Raw genomic sequence first — 26,413 nt, forward strand, 5'->3', positions numbered from 1 at the left:
GAATCAATAAGAAATTTACAATTTTGAATTATAAACCTGTGTTTTCTATCAAAATTACTTCTTCTTGTGACTTTGGGACAACTTTTACATATTGTTTTATGATTAATCACTATGCTTTATGTTCAATTTGTAACAATGAATATACATCCTGCATATCAGATATTTACATTACAATTCGGAACAGTAGCAACATTACAGTTATGAAGTAGCAAGGAAAATAATTTTATGGTTGGGGGTCATCACAACATGAGGAACTGTACTTAAAGGGCCAGAAGGTTGAGAACCACTGCACTAGAGCAATGGTGTCCACATTCACCCCTTTGATTAGGAGCTACAGTGATGAGATCTCACACCATCCCACGTGTTGTGGGTCTCATCCAAGGGTTAATTGAAACCGCATTGACAAAACAGCAAATTAGTCTTCTCTTAGACCAGTGATGTCGAACCTTTTGAGCTCAGCGTGTCAGCATTTTGAATCTCTACCCTTCTCCCTTCCTCTCTGTAAAAAATCAATAAAATACATATTTAAAAAAATATCAATTAGGGGGCTATAAAAGTAACCCCTAAAGCAGGGTGTAGAATTTTTTTTCTGCCAAGGGCCATTTATATTATCATTCATAGGCCATACAAAATTATCACCTTAAAAATTAGCCTGCTCTATTTGGTAAAACATTGTTAACTCACTCCTAATGCACTGGCAGGGTCTGACTAAATGATTTCCAGGGCCTCCTGACAGCCCACAGGCTGGATGTACCACACCCCTGCCCTAAAGGATTACAATATCAAAACTGCAATGAATCTAACAGACATTACAAAGAAAGAACCAATTTGGGACAAATTATATATAAGAGTAAATGAAATAATTTGCGATAAATAATGTTTCTTGGTGCAAATTTATTTTCAAATTAGTTATTGCTTTAACCACATAGTAAAAAGAAATACAATTATTGTGGTCATGAAGAAAATATATTTAGGTGGTAAATAGTCAGGACTGTCCACCATTATTACTGATTTCACTTCTGTGAAAACAGGAAGATTATACTTTCTCACTCCCTGGAAGTTATATATGCCCATGTGACCACAATGAAAGAGAATAAATGCCAGCACACAACTTACCACTGGTTCTAGACACCAGTAAGTCAAAAAGTCAAGTCAGAATCTGGAAGGTAGTTTTCTTTCTTTTTTTAAATGTTAAGACTTCACTTCTGTGCCTTTGCGAAGGACTTCCTTCATCTCCATTCTGTGCTTTCAAAAGGAACAAGTAGATTTCCAGGTACATAAACAGCAATATGAATGCTATGCCCTCTTCATGTAAAGTTACACTAAGATATTCCTAATTGTCTGCAAACATGTAAAACTGCTAACAAAGTTAAGATCAGCTCCTAAAGGTACATAAGGAAAACAGGTAAATAAAACAATGAGCATAGGATATGGACAGGCAATTTATTGGAAAAAATACAGGAAAAAAATCAGAAAAATCACCATTTCTAGTAAGGTTTTCTAAATAAGCTATTAACAAACCCTTTCTGAAAATATTTGTGTGACTTCAACAAAGATATATCACTTAATTCCTCATAACTAAAAAACAAGATAACATTATAATACAAAATTAGGCCTCAATCTACCAAACTGCTTCAGTGACATTTACAACTAAATTTCTCTTCAGAGAAAGAAAGCAACATTTTTCCCAGGGTATTTTCTATTTGTTAAAATGGGCATTAACATTTGACAAGTTAATGATCGCACAATGATTACGTAAAAACCTCGGACATTAGTTAATGTGTGCTGTCTTATCAACACTAATAAAACACCTATTGAAATTAAAGTGTCACATCATTTTACAAAACCTTTACCTCGTGACTGAGCAATCTCAATAGAACACCCTCTTCTGCCAGGAAAACTGCCTTCTAAGTGTAATGAATTTTTTTATTTATTTAAAAAAATGTGTCAGCAAACTAGGAAGAAAACCCACCTAATTCCTAAATCCAGAAATGTTTATTATATATACTTTTAAAAGTCTCCAACAATACAAATGTCAATTCTAAATTTAAGGCAAGATTGAAGGAGGTTTCAAATTTTATCATGTATTTAATAATCTAATAGAAACCTTTTAGACTTTCATAATTTATACTATCTTTTATTAACACAATAGAGGCCCGGTGCACAAAAATTTGTGCACTGCGGGGGGGGGGGGTCCCCAAGCCCCGCTTGTGCCCTCTCACAGTCGGGGACCCCTCGGGAGATAACGACCTGCTGGCTTAGGCCTGCTCCCGGGTGGCAGAGGGCAGGCCCAATCTCTAACTGCAGCCCCTGGTCAGGCTCAGAACCGGGCCGATTGGGGAGTTGGGGCGCCACCCCGTCATGCACAGAGCAGGGCGGATCGGGAGGTTGCAATGCCACCCTCAGTCACTTTCAGGGTAGACTGATTGGGGGGTTGGGGCACCGCCCCCTGTTACACTCAAGGCAGGGTTGATGGGGAGGTTGCGGCGCCACCCCCGTCACGCACATAGCAGGGCCGGTCAGGGGGTTGGGGCGCTGCCCTCTGTCACTCACAGAGCAGGGCCAATCAGGGGGTTGGGGCGCTGCTCCCTGTCACTCACAGAGCAGGGCTGATCAGGGGGTTGGGGCGCTGCCCCCTGTCACTCACAGAGCAGGGCCCATCAGGGGGGTTGGAGCGCTGCCCCCTGTCACTCACAGAGCAGGGCCCATCAGGGGGTTGAGGAGCTCCCCCCTGTCACTCACAGAGTAGGGCCGATAGGGGTTCTGGGGCACTGCCTCCTGTCACACACAGAGCAGGGAAGATCAGGGGGCTGGGGTGCTGCACCCTGTCACACTCAGAGCAGGGCCAATGGGGAGGTTATGGCTCTACCCTGTCACACACAGAGCAAGGCCCGTGGAGGGGGGTTGGGCCGCCGCCCTCTATTACCCACAGAGCAGGGCCAATCAGGGGGTTGGGGCACCGCCACTGTCACACTCAGGGCAGGGCCAATGGAGAGGTTATGGCTCTACCCTGTCACACACAGAGCAGGGCCCGTGGGGGGGGGGGGGCGGTATTGGGGCACCGCACCCTGTCACACACAGAGCAGGGCCGATCAGGGGGTTGGTGCGCCGCACCCTGTCAAACACAGAGCCACAGGGCAATCAGGGGATTGGGGAGCTCCCCCCTGTCAGGCACAGAGCAGGGCCCATGGGGGGGGTATTGGGGCGCCGCACACTGTCACACACAGAGCAGGGCCAATCAGGGTGTTGGTGCGCTGCACCCTGTCAAACACAGAGCCACAGGGCAATCGGGGGATTGGGGAGCTCCCCCCCATTAGGCACAGAGCAGGGCTGATCAGGGGGATTGGGCGCTGCCCCCTGTCACGCTGATCCCGGTGCCGGGAGGCCTCGCTGCTCCGCTGATCCCGGTGCCGGGAGGCATATTACCCTTTTACTATATAGAATAGAGGCCTGGTGCCTGGCTGCCGGCCGCCATCTTGGCTGACAGTTAATTTGCATAAGGATACGCTGATTAGCCAATGGGAAGGGTAGCGGTCGTACGCCAATTACCATGTTTCTCTTTTATTAGTGTAGAAGTGTAGATTACCATTGCAAATAAAAAAGGAATGTTAAATCCATACTTTGGCACAACTGCCAAGTTTCACTTAAGTTGATCACAGGCTACCTTGTTTTCAGGGCTAAATATTATGTCAAATTAAAGTAACAATGTTTTTCTGTTCATATAGTGCTTCCCATTGCAATCTGTAGACTTTTTAAACCCAAATATTCAATTACCTACAACAATTTAGGGAAAGGGAGGGAAAAACCCAAAGACATACGGCAATGTAACACAGACATGTGTTTTGCAACAATGAGAAAATATGTAATATAATCCCAAATACAGAGAAAATGGAAAATATAATTTCATTCCAATGGTAGATCCTGTTCAGATTAAACCTCTGCTGCACTCAAAGACTTAAATGCTCTCATGCCAATTTTCTTTTATGTACAAATAAAATAGCACCTATCTCTAGTTGTAAGGAATATATTAAATAACACACTTAAAAGCAATTAACACAATAACCAGTACACAGAAAACATTCAATACATGTTTCCTTTAAAAACTAAAAAACATCACCCCAGAAACAAATTCTAAGACCCCAATAAATAAGACAGTATTAAATTCCCATATTTGCTAGACAAAAAACAATGCGCTAAGTATTGCCAATAGCAAGATCCAAGAGAAACGTAAGATGTGATTTGTGTTAATTTAAAAATGGTTTTCAAGCTGACATTATTAAAAAAAAATATGCTTTAGTTAATTTCATAGAGGAAGGGAGAGAGCGACTCAAACATCAATGACGAGAGAGAATCATTTATCCAGTGCCTCTTGCATTCCCCCCTGTCTCCCCACCCCCCAACCTGAGGAACAAGACCACAACCCGGGCATGAGCCCTGACAAGGAATCGAACTGTGACCTCCTGGTTCATAGGTCAATGCTCAACCACTGAGCAACTCCGGCCAGGCTCAAGTTATCATGTTTTGACTATTAGTCCCACTGGAGGGAAAATAAAAAAGAATTTTTAAACATAAGAAAAAATAAAACAACAAAATAGATCTTTATGTACTTATATAGAAAGCTAATCATTAAATATTAAGTCAATGCCATTTTCCACAAGATTAAAAAAGTCTACATGGAACAGAAAAAATTAAAGACCTAACAGACGAAATATAAGTAAAAACCAATTTGAAAATGTAGACAATGCTAAGGGTATACGTAAGAAGCCACAGCCAGATAGGTAGGAGGGGGCTAGTCCCACATCCATGTGTGGTGGTTCAAAATCCAGAGAGCTATTTCACATGCAGAGGTCCCCCTTTCGGAGCAACCCCTCACCAGGCCACCCAGCCCAGGGTTCTAGTATTAGGAAAAGAAGTCACCGTAACTTCTGGCTGTGAAAACCAGCAAAGATTGTGATTGAGTGAGAAAATAGGCTGCTGTAGTCCCAAATGTTCCTCTTAAAGGGCCCACACACATATTCACTGAGAGACTCACTCACTCTGAACTCCAGCACTGGGGCAGCAGTTCAAGGCACCAGGGACAGATGTGCAGGAAGTGAATTGTCTGGCTTCAGGACAAGAGCTGTAGGGGTAGCTTTCTCCCAGACAGAGTACTGGGGAGAGCCATTGTTCCTTTGTTGAGCCCTTGCCCAACTTAGCCTGCACACACTGATGGGTGCCCTATCTGTTTGAGTCTCCATCAACCTGGCTGACAACATTTGCCTCATCCTGATGAGTCCCTGAGACCCCAACATTCCCAAATTTGGGGCCCACTCAAGTAAATTCCAATGGCTTTTCTATACAAATGGCCTATCTTGGCTCGTGCTCGTCTTTCCTAAAATCTCTCAAAGGTATACAACCCCAAACAGCAGCCTCTTATCCTATCTAATAATGAGGGAATATGCTAATTGACCCTCACACTGTCACAAAGATGGCAGCACCCATAGTCAAGGAGGAAATATGGTAATTCAATGCCCCACCCTCAAAGATGGCAGCACCCACAGCCACAAGATGACCAGCACTGGAGGGCAGTTGTGGGTGATCAGGCCAGTAAGGGAGGGTTGCTGGGGGTGACCAGGCTTGCAGGGAAGGGCAGTTGGGGGTGACCAGGCTGGCAGGGGAGGGCAGTTGGGGGCGATCGGGCCGGCAGGGGAGCAGTTATGGGTCGATCAGGCCAGCAGGGGAGTGGTTAGGTGGTGATCAGGCTGGCAGGCAGGCGACGGGTTGGGAGCCAGCAGTACCGGATTGTGAGAGGGATGTCCGACTGCAGGTAGTCAGACATCCCACGAGGGGTCCCACATTGGAGAGGGTGCAGGCTGGGCTGAGGGACACCCCTCTCCACAGTGAATGAATTTCATGCACTGGGCCTCTAGTCCTCTTAATAAACAGCTCCAAGCCCAGCATTAGAGGCAGTCAACCTCAGTTCACAGCTTAGCATCCTCCAGGGACCTCCATGCCAATCATAAGTGGGAAACATCCTCAGGTCACTCTTTAGCTCAAACCAAGTGGTTGTGGGCAGGTGCAGGCAGCAGCTGACCTTGGCCTGCCCCAGAACCCTTTCCAAAAGGTCCAGAACCGATACACCTGGTGGCCAGTTTCAGACCACACCAGTGCACTGCAGAAACAATTCTACCAACCACACACTAAAAGGGTAGTCTCAGCCAGCACTAGAGCCCCATTAAGCTCCTTAACTGCCAATAATCACAATCAATCACCGGAGGTTCAATCCCTCCCATTAAGGTGCCAACCTCAATCAAAGCGGGCACACATAACTCATATGGAAGAAACACATGGAGGATCCTAATCAGGTGACCATGAAGACTGTGCTGCTGGACCTCATTGGACACCTAACACATAAGGCCACTTTACCAAGACTGAGAGATGTAGCTGCTCTGCCTAATACATAGAAACAATCACAGGAAGGCAATCAGAACAAGGAGTCAAAGAAACATGTCCCGAATGAAAGAACCTAAGAAAACTCTAGGAAAAGAACTAAATAAAACTGAAGCAAGCAATCTTCCAGATAGAGAGATCAAAACACTGGTTATAAGAATGATCAGCGAATTTAGGGAAAGAAGAGAGGAACTTAGAACTTCAACAAAGAGATAAAACACATAAAAAAGAAGAGAGAAAACATAAAAAGGAACCCTCATAAATGAAGATTACAAAAAAGGAAATGAATACATTAGATGGAATCAATAGTAGATTAGATGAAGCAGAGGATCAAATTAGCAATTTGGAATACAAGGTAGCGAAAAACAGCCACTTGCAATAGCAAAAAGAAAAAAAAGAAAGGAAACACACACAAGAAGAATAAAAAAATTAGGATGGTCTGAGGAAACTTGGACAATGTCAAGCATAACAACATTCTTATCACAGAGGTATCAGAGAAGAGAGAGAGCAACAGACTGATAAATATTCGAAGAAATGATGACAGAAAACTTCCCTAAACTGGTGAAGAAAATAGACATACAAGTCCAAGAAGTACAAAGAGTCCTTAACAATATGAGCCCAAAGAGGCCAACACCAAGACACATACATTAAATGCCAAATATTAAAGACAAAGAGAATCTTAAAACCAGCAAGACAAAGGCAGGTAGTTACTTACAAGGGAGATCCCATAAGACTTTCAGCTAAGTTTTCAACAAAAATTTTGCAGGCCAGAAAGGACTGGTAAGAAATATTCAAAGTGATGAAAAGAAAGGACCTACAATCAAGATTACTCTAACCATAAGGCTATCATTTAGAATCAAAGATAAAGAGCTTCCCACACAAGACGAAGTTGAAGGACTTCAACAATAAGCCAGTATTATAAGAAATGTTAAACGGACTTCATTAAGAAGGAAATAAATATTTATAATAAATGGCAATAACTATACATATCTATCAACAATTACTTTAAATGTAAATGTATTAAATGCTCCCATCAAAAGACATGGGGTGGCTGACTGGCTGACCAAACAAGACCATTGCATATGTTGCCTACAAGTAAATCACTTCAGATCAAAAGACACACACAGATTGAAACGTAAAAGGAGGGGCCAACCGGTGTGGCTCAGTAGTTGAGCATGGACCCATGAACCAAATGTTCATGGTTTGATTCTTGGTAAGGGCACAAGACTGGGTTGAAGGCTCAATCCCCACCCAGTCGGGTGCATGCAGGAGGCAGTCAATAGGAGATTCTCTCTCATCATTAATGTTTCTATCTCTTTCTCCCTTTTCCTTCCTCTCTCTGAAATCAATTTAAAAAATATGTTAGAAAAAAAAGAAAGAAAAGTAAAGGAATGGAAAAAGGTATTTCATGAAATGAAAACAAGCAAAACTGAAGTAGCAATACTTATACCAGGCAAAACAAACTTTAAAACAAAGACTATAACAAGAGACAAGAAAGGACACAGCATTTCCTTTTCTGGGTATTTTGTCTGAATTAATCCCAAAACGAATTTGAAAACACATATGCACACATATTTTCACTGCTACATTATTTATAATTGGCAAGATAAGGAAGCTACATGAATGTCCATCAACAGATGCATGAATAAAGGAAAACTACATAACCCGCCTAACCGGTTTGGCTCAATGGATAGAGTGTTGGCCTGCGGACTCAATGGTCCCAGGTTCAATTCCAGTCAAGGGCATGTAACTTGGTTGTGGGCACATACCCAATAGGGAGTGTGCAGGAGGCAGCTGATCGATGTTTCTCTCTCGTCGATGTTTCTAACTCTCTATCCCTCTCCCTTCCTCTCTGTAAAGAAAACAATAAAATATGTTAAAAAAAGGAAAGAAAGAAAAAAAAGAAATGTTTAAAAAAAAGAAGAACTACATAGAACATTGCTTAGCCATAAAAAATAACAAAATTTTCCCTTCAGCAACAACAGGAATGATGTATCTCGGGGCATTGTGCTAAGTGAAATAAGTCAGAGAAAGACAATACATCACATCCAACACTATGTGCATTCTTTGCATGTGCTTATGTTAGGTAGTAGGCCCTGTTTAATTATGCGAATTTCATTCTTCACTTACAACTCAAGTTCCATTGTCCACAAATTCACATAAAACTTTTTTGTTATAACAGCTAATATTTACCTAATGCCTATTGTTCTAATAACTTTATTAATGTATTATCTCATTTTAACATCCCTCCCTGAAAAATATCTTTGATAAAATGTATCCCATTGAAAAGGGGGTGGGGGATTGAAGCTTAGGAATGTTTGGTAACTTGGTCAAAATTACAGAGCCACCCATGGCAGGGCTAGTACTCAAACCCAGAGCTGTACTGTTAACAAAATGACTTCCTTTCCACTATACAATGAGGCATCTCTAGTGTAGAAGACAAACGTTTTTCTATATACAATATTATTTAACTCTTTTGTGTGTGAATGTTTTTATTTTCTATTTTCCATCACCATTTACCGCCTCCATGCATTTTCCACGTTCTCTATCCCTGCCCCCTACATCACCACACTGCTGTCTATGTCTATGAGTTCTCTCTCTCTTTCTTTTTTGCTCAATCCTCCACCCACCCCCACACCTCCACTCCAATGGTAAATGCCTGGTGTTCCTTTGGATAATTTCAATCATTATGATCAACGACTCACATTTCTACGTCAAGGCAATTCCTAAAAATAGTATTTGATCCACGGAAAATAAAATGTCATGGGACCCAGGGCCAGCATTATGATGCTTGACACAAAGAAATTGATGCTCTGGAAGTTTAAATGACGTTTCCAGGGAACCACACTGCAGTCAATACAGCTGGGACAGATACCCAGATATTCTGATTCCTACCCCAGGCCTCATGTTACACACACACACACTCTCATACACACACATACACACACCCACACGCACACACACACCAGGCACAGGAGAAGACCGTAACTGAGATGTACCTAACTAGAATCAACTCTTGAGAAACATATTAATAGATTAAGAAATGCTGAAAAAAAGTAAAGAAAAAAAACAACAACAGTATTAGTTGGGTAGGACTGGTCAGAATAAGCGTCTTGAGGTGGAAGAACTAATGGAAGGTAACAGGGTGGCATTCAAACTAGAGGAAGAAAAGGCAGAGAGAACTCAGAGTCAGAATGATTTGCAGGACACTCGATCCACTAACATTCGCTGTGACCCCCTGAGAAAAGCAACTCACACCTTTTAAAATCAGAAACAGCTGTGAACTTAGACAATGGTGTTGGGCTGAAACTACCCCGTATTTCTCACCAGAACTGAGGAGCTCCTGGACCAAGGAAATATCGCCTGTGGTCAACGCTTTCTTAAACGTTTCATTCTTGTCTTCAGTGGGTCACGGTCCTTTTAATTTCTAAAAAAAGCAGACCTTTAAAAAAAAACAATTATACACGTTTTCATTTCCACCGTAACCGGTAAATCGTTTTGGAAGAGGGAGGAGGGGGGACGGGACGGTGGTGGTGGGCGACACCCGAAGTTTGCAAAGAATTCGTGTCTCAAATGACCTCGAAAGGGGCCGGGTAATGGCGGGTCCGAGCCCACGGGACGAGCTACCACGTGGACAACCTAGCGAGGCGCCGGCGATGGAAAGCACAGTAAGGAAACCAGACCAACACGCTGCGGGTTTCTCTCCAACCCCAGCGCCTGTACTCCCACTGGAGAAACGAAGGAGGAAGGGCAAACAGGGGAGGAAGGAAGAGGGTTCCCAAGGAGGCCGGGGCTTCCAGGGCCTGGGAGGCAGACCTCGGCGCGGAGAAGAAACAGCCTCCCCTGCTACCTGAGAGGCCCGGTCGAGATACCCAATCTCCCAGCCGTCATCCTCGCTCTCGCTAGTCTCGCCTCCACCAGCCACCGCCAGGCCACGGAACACGCTGGAGGCCTTGTCCGCCGCCATGGCCGCCGGCCCCTCCCTTCTGCCCGGCCCGCGTGCGACCCTCCCCCTCCACTGGCTCGCGCCTGCGCCTGCGCCTGCGCAGTGCTGGTTTACCTGGGAAGGCGGGACCTGCGTGCTCCAGCCGGGCCTGGGGCTCCTGGGCGCAGGTGCGCAGGCGCGTGTCCTCGCGCAGCCGCCCTCATCCCTCTGGGCGGCCCGTGGCTATGAGATGGGACTTCCATGTCTCATGGAGCAGGTGGGGCTGGCAGCGTTTGAAGAAGTCCTTGGGCTTTCAGGGTTGCCCCACTTGTCGCTGGGGCGGAATTGGGATTTGTACGCCAAGGTATGCCTATGCTTTCTCCCCTTCAGCCGCCCCCGTCTCCCACCCGCCTCCAAACCCACCCCGGGACATGCTTCCCTTGGAGAGGGGAGCATATTATCCCTAAGGAGCACCAGCCATGCAGGCAAGAAGCCGCGAGACACATGGGCGCTGGCGAACGAGCCAGGAGAATCCCTCCCTTTAAATGTCATGGGGTTTGCCCTAACCGGTTGGCTCAGTGGATAGAGCGTCGGCCTGGGGACTGAAGGGTCCCGGGTTCAGTTCCGGCCAGGGGCATGTACCTGGGTTGCGGGCACATCTCCAGTGTGGGATGTGCAAGAGGCAGCTGATCGATGTTTCTCTCTCGTCGATGTTTCTAACTCTTTATCCCTTTCCCTTTCTCTCTGTAAAAAATCAATAAAATATATTTAAAAAAATAAAAATAAACTTCATGCGATCAGATGTCGTTGTATATTCAGAAATATAAGAGCATCAAAACGCTTCCCAGCCCTACCTGGTTTGGCTCAGTGGATGGAGTGTCAGCCTGCGGACTGAAGGGTCAAAGTTCGATTCCAGCCAAGGACACATGCCCGGGTTGCGGGCTCAATCCCCAGCAGGGGGCATGCAGGAGGCAGCCTATCAATGATTCTCATCATTGATGTTTCTATCTCTCTCTCTCTCCCTTTCCATTCCTCTCTGAAATCAATAAAAATATAGTTAAAACAAAAAAAAAAACCCACGCTTTCCCACCTAGAGAGTGTAAACCCACTCAAGGAAAAATTCAGTCAAGGAAGGAAGGGGAGAGAGTGGACCAAGAGCTGGGAAGAAAAATTATTTAAATGTTCAGAGAGCAAGTCAATAATACAAACAGCTCCAGGTGAAGGCAGCCCAGACCCACGTTTCCGCGGCTGACCTCCACGAGAAATGCCACAGAAATGTAGATCCACCGAGGAATAGCACGGACTATCACCCGAGGCTGATTGAAAAGGAAGGTAAGCATGTGCTATTCTTTGAAAGTTTTGCAATAATTTTTTTTTCCTTAAGGAATCCTTGATGTAAGAGTTTGAAGTTATTTACTTCAGAGATTTTCAGAGATAACTGTTTTTAGGTAGTTTGGTACTTTGGGGGTCATGCCTCTCTTTCTAATGCACCCATTCAATAAGCGTTATGGATAACTGAACACAGCTAGCTTTGGGGAGACAACATCACAGACAAAACAAGCTGTCTCTTGGAGCTCACAAGTGTTTTTGTTTGTTAATCCTCATCTGAGGACATGTTTTTATTGATTTGAGAGAGAGAAACACACATTGATGTAAGAGAAACATTGATCTGTTGCTTGCTTCGATTTTATTTAATTCTTTTTCTGCAATCTTGTCCTGGGGTTTGTGTGTGTGTGTGTTTGTTTTGTTTTGTTTCTCATTTGAGACATACTGTTCCTTTATCTCCTAATTTTGGCTGCCTGTGTATGTTTCTATGTATTGGGTAGAGTTGCTGGTTGAGTGGCCTAATGTAGTAAGTGTCCTGTAGGGCCCAGTGGCCCACTCAGACTTCTCAGTCACCTAAACGAGGTGCTTCAGGGGTTCACCCTGTGAGACTTTGCGCACCCTCCGGCTGTAGCTGAGCCTTGATTTCTGTTGGCACATCACTGGGAGGGACTTACCCTCAGGTCAGTTGGCTTGAGGACTGCCCAAGATGGCAGCAGAGGAGCTGCTGTGCAGGGGCCAACTCCACTTCAGAGGGGTTCCACTGCCCACTGAGTTCACCCCTTAAGTGTGTCATTGTGGGGGTGCTTGGGTGGTGCTCTGGTGTGATCTGAAGCCGTCTACGGGATGCCCTGGCTCTGGGACCTTTCAGTAGGTGCAGACCGGGATCATTTGCCACGAGTGCCCTGTTCCACAGGAGCTACAGAGAGATCTACAGATGGCTGTTACCTGTGCTGGGTTTGGAGATGCCTGGGAAATGCCAAGCTGCAAACCAAGACCAGCTGCTATTGGTGCTGGGCCTGGGGCCACTTAGCAAGAGGTATGGAGCATGCTGAGGACAGATGTTACTTGTTGGGGGTTTGTGAACCTTTGAGAAATTCTAGGAAAGTTTGCAGCATGAGCCAAGACAGACCATTTGTATGGAGGAGCCACTGGAAAGTTCGGTGGGTCCAAAAGTTGGTTGGGGCAGGGTCTCAGGGAATCTCCAGAGTGGAGCAAACAGTGTTAGCTAGGTGGATGGAGACTCAGACAATGCACCTTCTCTGTGGGGTGAAGGCTCAGCAAAGGAACAATGGTCTCTGCCAGCACTTATGTCTTGCAGAAAGCTGCCCCGCCAACCCTTCCCCTAAAGTCTTTAGAGCTATTACTCCACACACACTGGAGCTCAGAACAAGTGAGTTCAAGTAACACTGGGCATGGGCCGTTTAAGAGGAAAACCTGGGACTCCTGAAGCCCTCCATTTCAATCAGTCACAATTCCTGCTGGTTTTCAAAACCAGAAATTATGGGCACTTCTCTTCATGGCACTGGAACCCTGGCCTGAGGGGCCTGGTGTGGGACTGGGACTCCTTGCTCCTCAGCTCCTCAGGAGGAATCTCCAATGATGAAATATCCCTCCCGATTTTTTCCTGCCACACATGGATGTGGGACCAGCAACTTTTGCTTCTGTGCCCCTCCTGCTAGTCTTTATGTGCCTTCTTCTGCGTATCCTTAGTTTTAGGACTTCTGTTCGTCTATATTTCAGGTGCTTCTGATGTGGTTGTAGGAGACTGTGAGCACTGCATTTACCTATTCTGCCAACTTCACCAGAACCTGAAATGTTTTGAAACTAACAAAGACATGTTCTGCTGTGCTTGTGTGTGTGTGTATTTAAAGACACTAAAACTCTTCTGTTTGTTTTTTGTTATTGTTTTATTATCCTTGCCCAAGAATATGCTGTTTTTTATTGATCTTAGAGAGAAAGGAAGGGAGATAGAAACATTGATCATTTGCCACACATACACACACACACACACACACACACACACACACATACACACACATGCAGGCACCCTAAGCATGGATCACACCCTCAGCCTAGGTAGGTACTCTCACTTGCAATTGAACAAACAAGCTTCTGGTGTAGAGGAGGACGATACTTTAACCAAATGAGCCATCCAGCCAGTACAAGAAGGTTTTGTTTTGTTTTGTTTTGAGCATCTGGCTAAGCAGTGTTGCCATTTTCTAAAAGGGAGAAGACTAGAGGATAAACTTGAAGATAAAAGGAGCATCTCAAAATTAACATATTCAAAACAAAATACTGAAGTGTAGCTGTCAAGTGGTTAGTTGGATATTCAAATATGCATCTCAGGAGAAAGGCTGGAGTTAAGAGATAGAAATATGTGACTTATTCATTTAATTGAATATGTAATTGATTTTTCAAACTTGGGATTTACTCAGAAAAAAATATTTGTAAGTACAGATGCTCTAGACTAAATGTTTCTAACCCCCCCCCCCCCGCCAAAAAAAATTTTATATGCTGAAACCTAATCCCCAAAATGATGGTTTGTGGAGGAGGAAACTTTGGAAGCTGGGTAGGTCATGGGGAAGGGCATAACCGTCATGAATGGGATTAGTGCCCTCATGACAGAAACTCCAGAGAGCTCCCTTCTCCTCCCACCATGTAAGGACACAACAAGAAGATGCTGTATGAATCAGGAAGCAAACTCTCACCAGACACCAAATCTGCCAGCACCTTGATCTTGGGCTTCCCAGCCTCCAGAACTGTGAGAAATACATTTTTGTTACTCGCTGAAACTGGTTTGGCTCAGTGGATAGAGCGTCGGCCTGTAGACTGAAAGGTCCCAGGTCAAGGGCATGAACCTTTGTTGCGGGCACATCCCCAGTAGGGGATGTGCAGGAGGCAGCTGATTGGTGTTTCTCTCTCATCGATGTTTCTTACTCTCTATCTCTCTCCCTTTCTCTCTATAAAAAATCAATAAAATACATTTAAAAAAATTTTGTTACTTATGAAACACCCAGTGTGTTTATTCTCTTATAGCAGCCCAAGCAGACTATGGTAATAGATAAGATTATTCTAAAATATATGTGGAAAGGCAAAGAACCTAGATAGCTAAAAGAATTTTGAGAAAGAAGAATCAGTTAGGAGAAATTCCTCTACTTGTTCTAAAAACCTACTGTGTAACTGTAGTAATCAGACTGGATTGTGTTAGAGAAGGGATAGATACATAGATTAATGGAACAGAATAGAGAGCCTCGAAGTAAGACCAAATGATTTTGACAAAGATGAAAGAGCAATTCATTGAAGGAAGGATAATCGTCAACAAATGATGCTAGACCAACTCAATATTCATAGATTTAAAAAAGAATCTATCTAACCTTCCATTCTTTTCAAAAATTAACTCAAAATGTATCATAGGTGTACACAATGTTCCCAGCAGCATTATTTCTATTAGCCAAAAAGTAGAAACAACCCAAAAGTCCATCAGCTGATGAATGGATAAACAAAAGGTGGCATATCCATACCATTTATATTAGTTTCCTAGGACTACCATAAGAAATTACTACAAGCCAGATGGCTTTTAACCATAGAAATATATTCTCTCACCATTCTGGAGTCTGAAACCACAATGTCCTAGTAAACAGCACCATGTACCCTCTGAAAATTCTACAGGAGGATACTTTCTTTCCTTTTGGTGGTATCTGACAACCCTTGGCATTTCTTCCCTCATATATACATCATTTTAATCTCTGCCTCTCTTTTTAGGGCTCACCCTAATTCAGTATGACTTCATCTAAATTTGATTACATCTGCAAAACCCCTGTTTCCAAACAAGGTTACATTCACAGGTTCTGAGTGAACAAATGTTTTGTGGGGATACTGGTCAACCCCAGTATATCATATATGTCTACATTGTAGTATAATGTCAAAATCTACATTGTAATATATATATATATATATATATATATATATATATATATATATATACACCATGTTTTCAAAATCTACATTGTAATTATATATATATATTCATTCCATGACTCTTTATGCTAAATAATGTGTAGTATTAATTTTAGAGGGTAATTTCAGGAGATGCCAGGACTCATTAAAAGGCTAATGTCATTGTGAATTGGAGAAATGGCAGGAAAAATGGAGAGGAGATCATGCATTCAAAATTTCTCATGAATTAGCAAGAGTAGAATTTGGTGACTGTATATGAAGGATAAGGTGAGAGGAGTCAAAGCTAATGTGACAAGAACACAAGAAAACATTTTGAGGAAACAGAGATAAGCTTTGTTCTGCACAGAGACAGTCTGAAATGCTGAGGAACATCCATGTTCAGATAAGATGTGGAGCTCCCAGAGGGACCTGGGCTATTAGTTCAGCTTTAGAAAATATCTTCCTAAGACGTAATAATGGACATATTAAAGCAATGATATTGCCAAGGGGAGAAGAGATAGGATGAGATCAGAAGGCTGGGAACATATCCTTAGGGAATGACTATTCTTTTAGAAATCCAGCAAAGGAAAGGAAGCAACAACGGAGCCTGAGAAATAGTGATTAAAGAAGCAGGAGACCTGGAAGACATCAACGTCTCAAAAATCTTGCACTGAATTGTAACCTAGGATGATGATAATAGCAATAATAATGATAGTAGCCGAAACCGGTTTGGCTCAGTGGATAGAGCGTCAGCCTGCGGACTGAGAGGTCCCGGGTTCGATTCCGGTCAAGGGCATGTACCTGGGTTGCGGGCACATCCCCGGGAGGAGATGTGCAGGAGGCAGCTGATCGATGTTTCTCTCTCATCGATGTTTCTGACTCTCTATCTCTCTCCCTTCCTCTCTGTAAAAAAATCAATAAAATATATTAAAAAATAATAATAATAATAATGATAGTAATTTCATTTTATAGTACGTCCCACATTACAGTCACTGTCCTAGGCGCTTAACCTATATTAAGTCATTCAATGCACAACCCGTTGAGCTCAATACTATCTCAATTTTACAGAAGAGGAAATGGAGACACAGAAAGGTACAGTCACCTACCCAAGATCACCTACCTAATGGGGCTGGAATTCAAAGGCAGGAAACAGCACTGTAGTCCATGCTCTAAGTCATTACTATCTAACACGTAGCACTTCCCTAATCACTTTATAGTCATTAATTCACAAAATCTTCACTGGAACTTATTGAGGTAAGTGTTAAAATTATTATTTTCATTTTACAGATGAGGAAACTGAAGTACGGAAAAGTTATGTAAACCACCCAAGATAATACAAGTACTAAGTGGGATGGTCACTGTAGGCTTTCTGGCTCCAGAGTGGGGCTCAAGTGTAACTCAGAAAGTGGGATGCCCACAAAAGCACTCTCTATCCTAGAGGGATAGCTGTTTCTCTCACACCAAAACACTGCCTCTGAAGCACTCCTTTACAAAGCAGATGCCATCATCAGACTAGTAAACCAGACTCAGAATAAACCTGGATGCATTTACAGGTTTATCGCAAGTATCATTCCTGGTCAGAAAAGAAATCAGTAATTTGGATTTGTCCTAAGAGATTTGGGAATTCCCCCAGGGAGATTCCTGGAGTAGGTCAGAAAGCCACCTACCTACTTAGTGAATGACTACAGTGTTCTGCTTGGTTCACTGATGAGAGGAGACTGCTAAAACAAAGAGGGCAAGAAACCAGGTGGATCTGATAAATATTTCTGAAATTTAGGCAGCCACTAGTCCTGGGTGTTTGTTTGTATGTGTGAGTGTGTGTGGTTTTTTTAAAAATCTTTTAAGCTTTGACTCACAATTCATTGTACTATTACACATGATAATACTGGGAACTTGTTTTAAATTTAATGTTACCACATTTTTGTAATTCTTGTTTATTTTCTATCATAGTATATGTGGTAGTACCTTTAATAATTTGAAAAAAATTCTGTTGAGATTCTTAATACTTAATTTTGTCTGGGAGCCAGTTGGGCTAACTCGCTCTTTTAAAGATGATTTTGGAGACATAAAAATAGTAAGTAGATATTTTTTTCAATAATCAAAATTCATGTGTACCAGGTAGTTGTTAGGTTAGGTGGCTCAGGAGGCAGCATGGGAAATAAAGAGAGCTGATCAGAAAAGGAAGGAATGAGAGGTTTTGTTCTGCGTCCCTGGGCGACCCATGAACCCCAAAGACAGGGCATGTGGATCCGCACCAATAGGGAGGGGGGCGCTTTTTTATACAGCTGTTCAGTGAGGGTGGGGGAGCATGAGTTGTGAGTGTTCCCGCCTCAGGGGTTGACATGGTTTCCAGGTGTCATCATCTGTCTGGTAGCTGATCTGTTAGGAATTCCAGGGCGGGACCAGTATCTGCGTCACTATTGACCTGGTGAACTGGCCTGTTACAGATTCTAGGAAGGGCTCAGTATTTACGTTACCATCTGCCTGGTGGAGGCATGCATCAACTCCTGGACCCCCTTTCGACCTAACATTCCGGTGTTTTGGTGATAGGGGGCGCAGGTTCGTTCTGACTACTCCCAGCTGACCAGGGACGAAGGGGAGGGGGCGGGGAGGTTAAAGGCCAGGGTCAGGCAGAGGCAGGTTGGAGGGTAGCCGAGTGTAGGGATGGAGCAGAAGCTGATTTACAGTCACCCGTGACATCTCCGCAATGCAGGAGTGGATGCACTTAAGGAGGCAGGGGGCTAGGAGAAAAAAGACACAGATGAGAATTAGGGGTCCTATCATGGGTAGGATCCAGATAGCTAAGGGGCTTTGGAACCAGCCGAAAGGAGAGTTGTTCTGGGAGTGTCTTGCACTTAGTTCTTCACTCAGCTTAGTCAGGATCTGCACGTTTTGTTCCACTACTCCAGACTCGTTGATGTAGTAGCAGCATTCTTCCTGAAGGAATATGCAGGTCCCTCCTGTTTCTGCTGTCAAGAGATCTAAGGTACGCCAGTTCTGTAGGGCTACCTGGGGTATTGATGTTACTTGTTATTGTAGGGAGGCTAAAGAGGTGGTTGTAGACTCCAGGGCTAACTGGGGCATGTCAGTGAATTCCTGAGCAGTGACCAGACTGTTCCTGAGCCCCCTCCCTCCCCCGCAAGGGCTACCGAGGCAGCGATACCTACCCCTAACATGACAGGGAGGAAGGCGGCCCAGCAGGCCCAGGAGCAGGATGAAGGGAGCAGCCAGGTGAGCTCCAACTCTCCATACAAGGTTAGTTGGGGAACTACTGTGACCACGAAGCAAGGCCCAGGGTCAGAGGAGTTTATGTAGTTGCTTAAGGTGCCATTGCACCAAAAGAAGGTACCCGGGCTGGCCTTGGTGAGACTGGCTGCGGTGTAGTTTTGGGTACAGTTCCAAGTGACTCATCCCCCAGTTACCGGATTACTGGTTTGGTAGCATATCCGTGGGGGAAGCATGGGTTCTGAAGTTTTGGGTTCCAAAAGGGAATGACAGCCAAGGGAGGCTGACATTCACCTTGCCCCTGGGCTCCTGGAGGAGTTATGATTGGGACAGCAGCCAGCAAAAGCCTTTGGAGAGAGTCACATAGAAAGCAGCGGGAGACATTGGGCAGGGTGCGGGTCTCATTGAGGAATAGTAGAGTATGTTGAATAAGTCGGAGTCAAGAGGATAGGACTTCTACCCGGGGGAGTCAGGCAGCTTCCCTTTAAGGGACTGTTCGGCCTGTAGGATGCTGTTGGAAACCTGGATTTGAGCCTCCTGGTCCAAGACATATTCCCGGGAGGTATAGATGGTCCCTGAAGGGGTAGAGCTCCAATCATTCCAGTATAGCATTCCCATAACACCCGTAACCCATCGCTGATCACAGAGATCCCTGACCCTGATGTTGAAGGTCCCATCCTTCCAGAAAAAGGGCCTAGTCCAGACCTCGTCTTAGGCATCATGAGTGACCCAGCCTCTCCAGTGGCAACGCCCATAGGTGTCGACATCTTGATTTCAAGTCTCTGGGTCCTGCTGGTCATAAGAAAACAGACATAGGATTGCCCCCGGTTGGACACTGACTGGAGGTCGACAGCCATCAAGATCTCCATCTGGCATCCGACCAGAGGGCAGTCCTGAGATCCGACCTGCCGGGTGACTTGTTTGTCATCCTGATAGTAGGTTTCACAGACCTTGAACCTCCATACATAAGCGGGTGGTGGTGAGTGTAGGCTGCTCAGGGCCGGGAGGAGGAGGAGGGGGAGGGCGACTAAGCGGACCTTTGTTGAGCCCAGCACCTCACATTCTAAAAGTCATGCTGCTCCGGGGTCCTCTTGAGCCTGGAGAGTTGGTGCCATGACGGATCACCAAGCAGTTTGGCCACGGTGAGGGTTGTTAGGATTACAGTGTGAGGTCCTGTCCACCTAGGCTCCAAGGCTTTTGGATGTAGATTCTTAAAGAGGGCCAAGTCACCAGGGTGAAGGGCTAGTCCTAGAGATCCTTGGTCGGTTGGTTCTGGCTTGGGCAGAAACCTCTCTGTGTGTTCTCGGAGCAGCTGCCTGAGTAGGGACAAATATGGAAGATAAGGACCCAAGGGAGGAGGATCAATAGGGAGACAGTTGTTGAGCAAGGAGGATCTCCCATATAGAAGCTCAAAAGGACTTAAGAAGGTGGGGCTCCTTGGTGTAGCCTGGATTCTGGTCAGAGCCATGGGCAGGAGGTCTGGCCAGGAGCTGCAAATTTCTAGAGAGTTTAGTTAGATGGTCTTTAAGGAGTCCATTAATTCTCTCAATCTTACCTGATGATTGTGGTCGGTAGGGTATGTGTAGTTTCCAGAAGATGCCAAGAGAAGTGCTAACCTGCTGGACCACCCTTGATATCAAAGCTGGGCCGTTGTCTGATTGGATGCAGGTGGGGAGGCCAAACCTTGGGATTATGTGTGTTATTAGGGTCTCACCACCACTTCAGCAGATTCCTTGCTGGTGGGAACGGCCTCCACCCACTCTGTCATGGTGTCTACCATGGTAAGCAGATAACTGGTCTTTTTGTGGGGAGGCATATGGGTGACGTCTACCTGCCAGCCCTGCCCTGGAAGGTGTCACCTCATTTAATGGGTGGGAAAGTTGTGACGCAACCCTCCCTGGGATGAGACAGCCGGAGACGTGGGGCAGGAGGAGCAGGTACTTGTGATCACCTCCCGCTGTTTGGACAAGGTGAAAGGGGTTCGAGGAACCTCCAAAGTGCCAGTGGTTCAATATGCAAAGACTGGTTGATTTGTTGGGCAATGGCCCCTGTCTGGGCTTGAGGAAGGGTGATTTTGTTGTTTATAAAGATCCGTCCCTCAGGACCAGAGAGCCTCCACCTGCAGGAATTTGCTTTTTTCTTCTGTGTATTGAGGGGTAATGGATGGAAGGGAAAGGAACAGGACCGGGGCTGCGGGCCCTTCACCCTGAGTTAAGCCTGTGGCTTCTGCGTCTGCTTGGGCATTTCCCCGCGAGGAGTAACCAGCAAGGAGTCTATCTGATGGCCTCAGCAGTGCATGATGGCTACCTGGGAGGGAAGCTGTAAGGCATCAAGTAAGCGTGTTGTGAGTCTAGCATTGATAATAGGTGAGCCTTTATTAGAGAGGAAGCCCCTTTCCTTCCAGATAACCACATGGCAATGGGCTATCAGAAAGGAATACTTGGAGTCTGTATATATGTTTACTCTCTTCCCTTTGGCCAGGCGTGGGAGTGGGTCAGTGCGATGAGCTCGGCCTTTTGAGAGGCGGTACCCTCTGGGAGTCGGGCCGCCTCCAGGGACCACTCGGGTATCACTACCGCATAGAAGGCTTTCCGACTTCCCTGTTGGTCCAGGCAGGAGCTTCCATTCACAAACAGAGTTAAGTCAGGATTGGAGAGAGGAGAATCTGAGAGTCCTGCCCAAGGCTGAGTGAGAGCCTCGATGACCTTGGGGCAAGAATGCGTTTCCGCAGGTAGGGTGGAGGCAGTGGGAAGGAGAGTGGCTGGCTTTAGAGCTGGGGACTGGGTCAGGGACATGTCAGGATTTTCGAGGAACAGAAGTTGGTGTTCCTGCATGCGAGAGGGGAGAGGAGAGATAAGGATCAGTGGGACAGAAGATCCTGTAGTCCAGGGGTCCTCAAACTATGGCCCATGGGCCACATGCAAATATAAATATTGTATTTATTCCCATTTTGTTATTTTACTTCAAAATAAGATATGTGCAGTGTGCATAGGAGTTTGTTCATAGTTTTTTTAAAACTATAGTCGGGCCCTCCAACAGTCTGAGGGACAGTGAACTGGCCCCCGGTTTTAAAAGTTTGAGGACCTTTGCTCTTGATGATATACAAACTTCTCAAATCATTCTGAAGAGTCTATGTCAACCTCCAAAATCTTCTATGGATGTTAAAGCTCAACCTTTAACACTTGGAGTGCGGGTGAATTTCCCGCCAAAATATAAGATGGCTCTGTCTTTTGGTTTTGTTCCATCCACCAAAAGGGTGGATTACAAACAAATATTTGGTAATACGCAGTTACAATCGGCCCGAGTTTACACGTTTCCCGCACTCCACAGCAAATCTATATGAACCGAGTTAAAGACGGCTCCCGCGGAGTACGCGCAATTCACATGAGCCGACTTAACTCGTTTCCCGCCCTCCAAGTGTTCATACATCATGAGGCAGCAAACTCAATTCCAGATTGTTGTGAAGTTCAGCATCAACTCTTGCCTATTGGTGTTAAAGTTGTGGACCTGGGTAATTTGATAATGAAAGGGCAGAGCAGGACTGACTCCATTTTGTACTGCATCCTCCATCTTGTGTAACTATGTCCCCGACATGATCTCTTTCTGAAAAAACCCACAGAATGTGTCAGTTACTCAGCCCACCCTTAAATCAGCCAATGGGAATGCAAGGGGAATAACCTAAAGCCAAAGGTATGCTAACCACATCCTGTCTTTGTGTAACTGGACCCTAGCCCTCACCCAACCAATCGGAATCAGCCAACTCAGTGGTCTGAGCATCACCCCACCACCTGACCCCAAGCCCTATAGACTTGCTGTACTTCTGGGACTGGGGGCTCTTTTGCATCCTGCCGCTGCGTTGGTAGAGGCGGAGAGACCGAGCTCGAGCTTGAATAAAGGCTCTTTGGTTTTGCATCGGACCCGGCTCCCTGGTGGTCATTGGGGATCTTGAAATCTGGGCATAATATTTGGGGGCTCGTCTGGGATCCACAAGACCCACGAGGGACCCTGACCTGGAGAGCCTGACTGACTGCGGTTGGTGTCTGTGTGTTTGTGTGTTTTTGTCCCTCTGGTGTGAGCTCATCTCTGCTATTCTGGTTGTGCCCGACGTGTTCTAAGTGGACGCACTGGAGGACCACGGGCAGGAGGACTCGGAAGACGTTCTGATCCTCCTTTCTGGAGGGACATGGATCCGCCGGTCGCCGTGAGGCCATCGTCTAGCTTTCGGTTTTGCTTCCACAGAGTTGGAAGACTGTTCTTTGGGACCCTTTGTTTGTCTGTGTTTGTGTCTCTCTATTTTATTCTGTGGACTTACTGGACGAACATTATGGGACAGACTCAGACTACTCCTTTAAGTATTATGATTGATCATCTCAAAGAGATTAGGGGAAGAGCCAACGACCTCAGTGTGGAGGTACGGAAGGGTCAGTGGCCCACTTTCAATGTCGGATGGCCGCCAGAGGGAACTTTCGACCTCCCTTCCATTCGTCGGGTCAGAGACGTTGTCTCCCAGCCCAAGAAGGGTCATCCTGATCAACTCCCTTACATTATTACTTGGCAGGATCTTGTGGAGGACCCACCCTCTTTGCTTAAGCCCTTCCGGGCTCCACATCCTCCAGAGCCGAGACCTATTCTTGCTTTGCAGGGGACAGAGATGGAGGAGGAGGAGAAGGTCACTCAGCCATCAGCTCCCCTTTACCCTGTCTTGCAGGGGGGAACTGAAGAAGAACTAATTTTTCCTCCCCCATATTAGTCCCCTACAGTGCTGGAGGGATCCAGCCAACCCCCATCTGGGGAAGCAGACGCTGCTCCGAAAGCAGGGCGCGGAGGAGTTCCAGTGGGAAGCCCACCCTATACCAGACAAAGGGTTCAGAGAGAGCAGTCTTCCTCCGTCACTGACTCCACTATTAAGACCCTACCCCTGCGAGCCACCAGTCCCCCGGATGAGGGGGGCCATCAGCCCCATCATTACTCGCCTTTTGCCACTAGTGACCTCTATAATTGGAAAGCTCAGAATCCTAAGTTCTCTGAAAAGCTAGCAGGGCTCATTGATTTACTAGACTCTGTTCTTTTCACCAATCAGCCTACCTGGGACGACTGTCAGCAGCTTTTGCAGGTCCTATTCACCACTGAGGAGAGGGAGAGGATCCTCAGTGACCCGAAAGCTAGTCCTGGGCGTGGACGGGAATCCTACCACCAACCAGGCTCAGATAGATACCTCCTTTCCTCTAACAAGGACTGAATGGAATTTCAAAGCGGCAGAAGGTGAGGAGAGGCTCCGGGTCTACCGCCAGACTCTAATTGGGGGGCGGTCTTCAGATGACTGCTAGGAAGCTGACTAATTTGGCTAAGGTAGGAAATATTCAGCAGGAAAAGGATGAATCTTCAGCGGCCTTCCTAGAGCAGGTCATGGAGGCGTTCCGTACCTATAACCCCATGGACCCAGAGGCTCCTGAAAATAAGGCGGCTGTTATCATGGCCTTTGTAAACCAATCTGCTGCAGACATTAGGAGAAAACTGCATAAGGTAGACTAGGGGAGAAAAGTCTTCAGGACTTGCTGGTAACAGCCGAAAAGGTGTACAACAACAAGGAGGCTCCTGAAGATAAACAGGTTCGCGCTGTGGTGGCTGCCAGCAGTAAGCAAACCTGAGACCTGGCCAGGATACTGCTGGCTGCCACCGCGGACTTTCCTGAGGAACAGGACCGTCACCTCCGACAGCTTGCAAGTGACCGGAAAAGAGGTAAGGAGACTGCCAGGGAAGGGAGGCGGAGGCTGCAGAAGGATCAGTGTGCTTACTGCAAGGAGATAGGGCATTGGGCCTGAGAATGTCCAAAGAAGGCTGGCGGGAAGTGAAGCAAGACTGATCGAGTGAAAATCTTAGAGCTGCATGAACTGAGCAATTAGGGGAGTCGGGGTTTGGACCCCCTCCCCGAGCCCAGGGTAACTCTTATCGTGGAGGGGACCCCTATTGACTTCCTCGTCGACACAGGAGCGCAATATATGGTCCTCCGCACTCCTCGGGAAGCTAGCAAACTAGAAGTCCTGGGTACAAGAGGCAACAGGTATGAGCCAATATTCATGGACTACCCGAGGAACGGTAGATCTAGGAACCGGCCGGGTATCCCACTCTTTTATGGTGATACCAGAATGCCCTTACCCACTATTAGGACGGGACTTACTGACCAAGATTGGAGCTCAGATAATTTTCAGTCAAGGGGGGCCTCAGGTCACCGACGTCAAAGGCCACCCCATCCAGGTCCTGACTCTGAGACTGGAGGATGAGTACCGCCTCCACCAGAAAGTGTCCCCAATAGAGAACAACATGGACAGATGGCTACAAGAATTCCCCACAGCTTGGGCAGAGAAGGGGCGGGGTAGGACTAGCCACTCACAGGACCCCAATCCTAGTAGAGCTAAAACCAGGAGAAGGCCCAGTAAGGATCAAGCAGTATCCTATGTCTCAGGGGGCCTGGAAGGGAATCCAGCCTCACATCCCAAGACTGCGAAGCCTAGGGGTACTAGTTCCCTGCCAGTCTGCCTGGAATACCCCCCTCCTGCCAGTCAGGAAGCCTCACAGGAATGACTACCGACCAGAACAGGACCTCCGGGAAGTAAGTAAAAGAGTCATGGATATACACCGAACAGTTCCCAACCCATATACTCCCTTGAGCTCCTTGGCACCCTCTAGAGCAGGGGTGGGCAAACTTTTTGACTCGAGGGCCACAATGGGTTCTTAAACAGGACCGGAGGGCCGGACCAGAAGCATGGAAGGAGTGTATGTGTGAACTAATATAAATTAAAGTAAACATCATTACATAAAAGGGTACGGTCTTTTTTTTTTTTTAGGTTTATTCATTTCAAATGGGCCGGATCCGGCCCGCAGGCCATAGTTTGCCCACGGCTGCTCTAGAGTCTGGTATACCGTATTAGATTTAAAGGATGCCTTCCTCAGCCTGCTGCTGGCACCCCGAAGCCAACCCTTATTTGCCCTCGAATGGCACGACCCGGAGGAGGGCTACAGTGGACAATTAACCTGGACACGTTTGCCTCAGGGGTTCAAGAATTCGCCCACCATCTTTAACGAGGCGCGCTACACGAGGACCTGGGTGAGTACAGGAGGGAGCACCCCAGCCTCACCCTCCTTCAGTACGTAGATGACATCCTGATTAATGCCGACATGGCCGAGGACTGTGAGCGGGGTACCCAGGATCTGCTGGCCACCTTGGGGGCGTTAGGGTACCGGGCATCTGCGAAGAAGGCTCAGATATGCAGAGAGAGGGTAAGTTACCTGGGATACATCCTAGAGGGCGGACAGTGGTGGTTATCAGATGCCAGAAAAGAAACTGTCCTGAAAATCCCTACTCCCACCTCCCGAAGGGAAGTAAGGGAATTCCTAGGATCGGCCGGCTACTGCCGCCTCTGGATACTGAGTTTTGCTGAGATCGCCAGGCCCCTATATGAAGCTACCAAAGAGGGGAGGGCATTTGAATGGACTGAGAAAGAAGAGGCTGCCTTAACCAGTTAAAGAAAGCCCTCCTAGCTGCTCCAGCCCTGGGCCTGCCAGACACTACAA

General features: G+C 46.2%; 1 long non-coding RNA gene across 1 annotated transcript; it reads right to left on the bottom strand.

The window, feature by feature from the left end:
• Nucleotides 1-219: 219 nt before the first annotated feature.
• On the bottom strand, nt 220-9,843 carry LOC139016142 (uncharacterized). Its single transcript, XR_011472625.1, has 3 exons — nt 9,757-9,843; nt 1,117-1,240; nt 220-499 (listed from the first exon to the last, which is right to left on the bottom strand). It is a non-coding gene; the product is annotated as an uncharacterized lncRNA (long non-coding RNA).
• Nucleotides 9,844-26,413: the final 16,570 nt, after the last annotated feature.

Source organism: Myotis yumanensis, unplaced genomic scaffold (genome assembly GCF_028538775.1).
Source record: "Myotis yumanensis isolate MYYU_CA2020_CCGP unplaced genomic scaffold, mMyoYum1.0.hap1 SCAF_9, whole genome shotgun sequence".
Lineage (NCBI taxonomy): Eukaryota > Metazoa > Chordata > Mammalia > Chiroptera > Vespertilionidae > Myotis > Myotis yumanensis.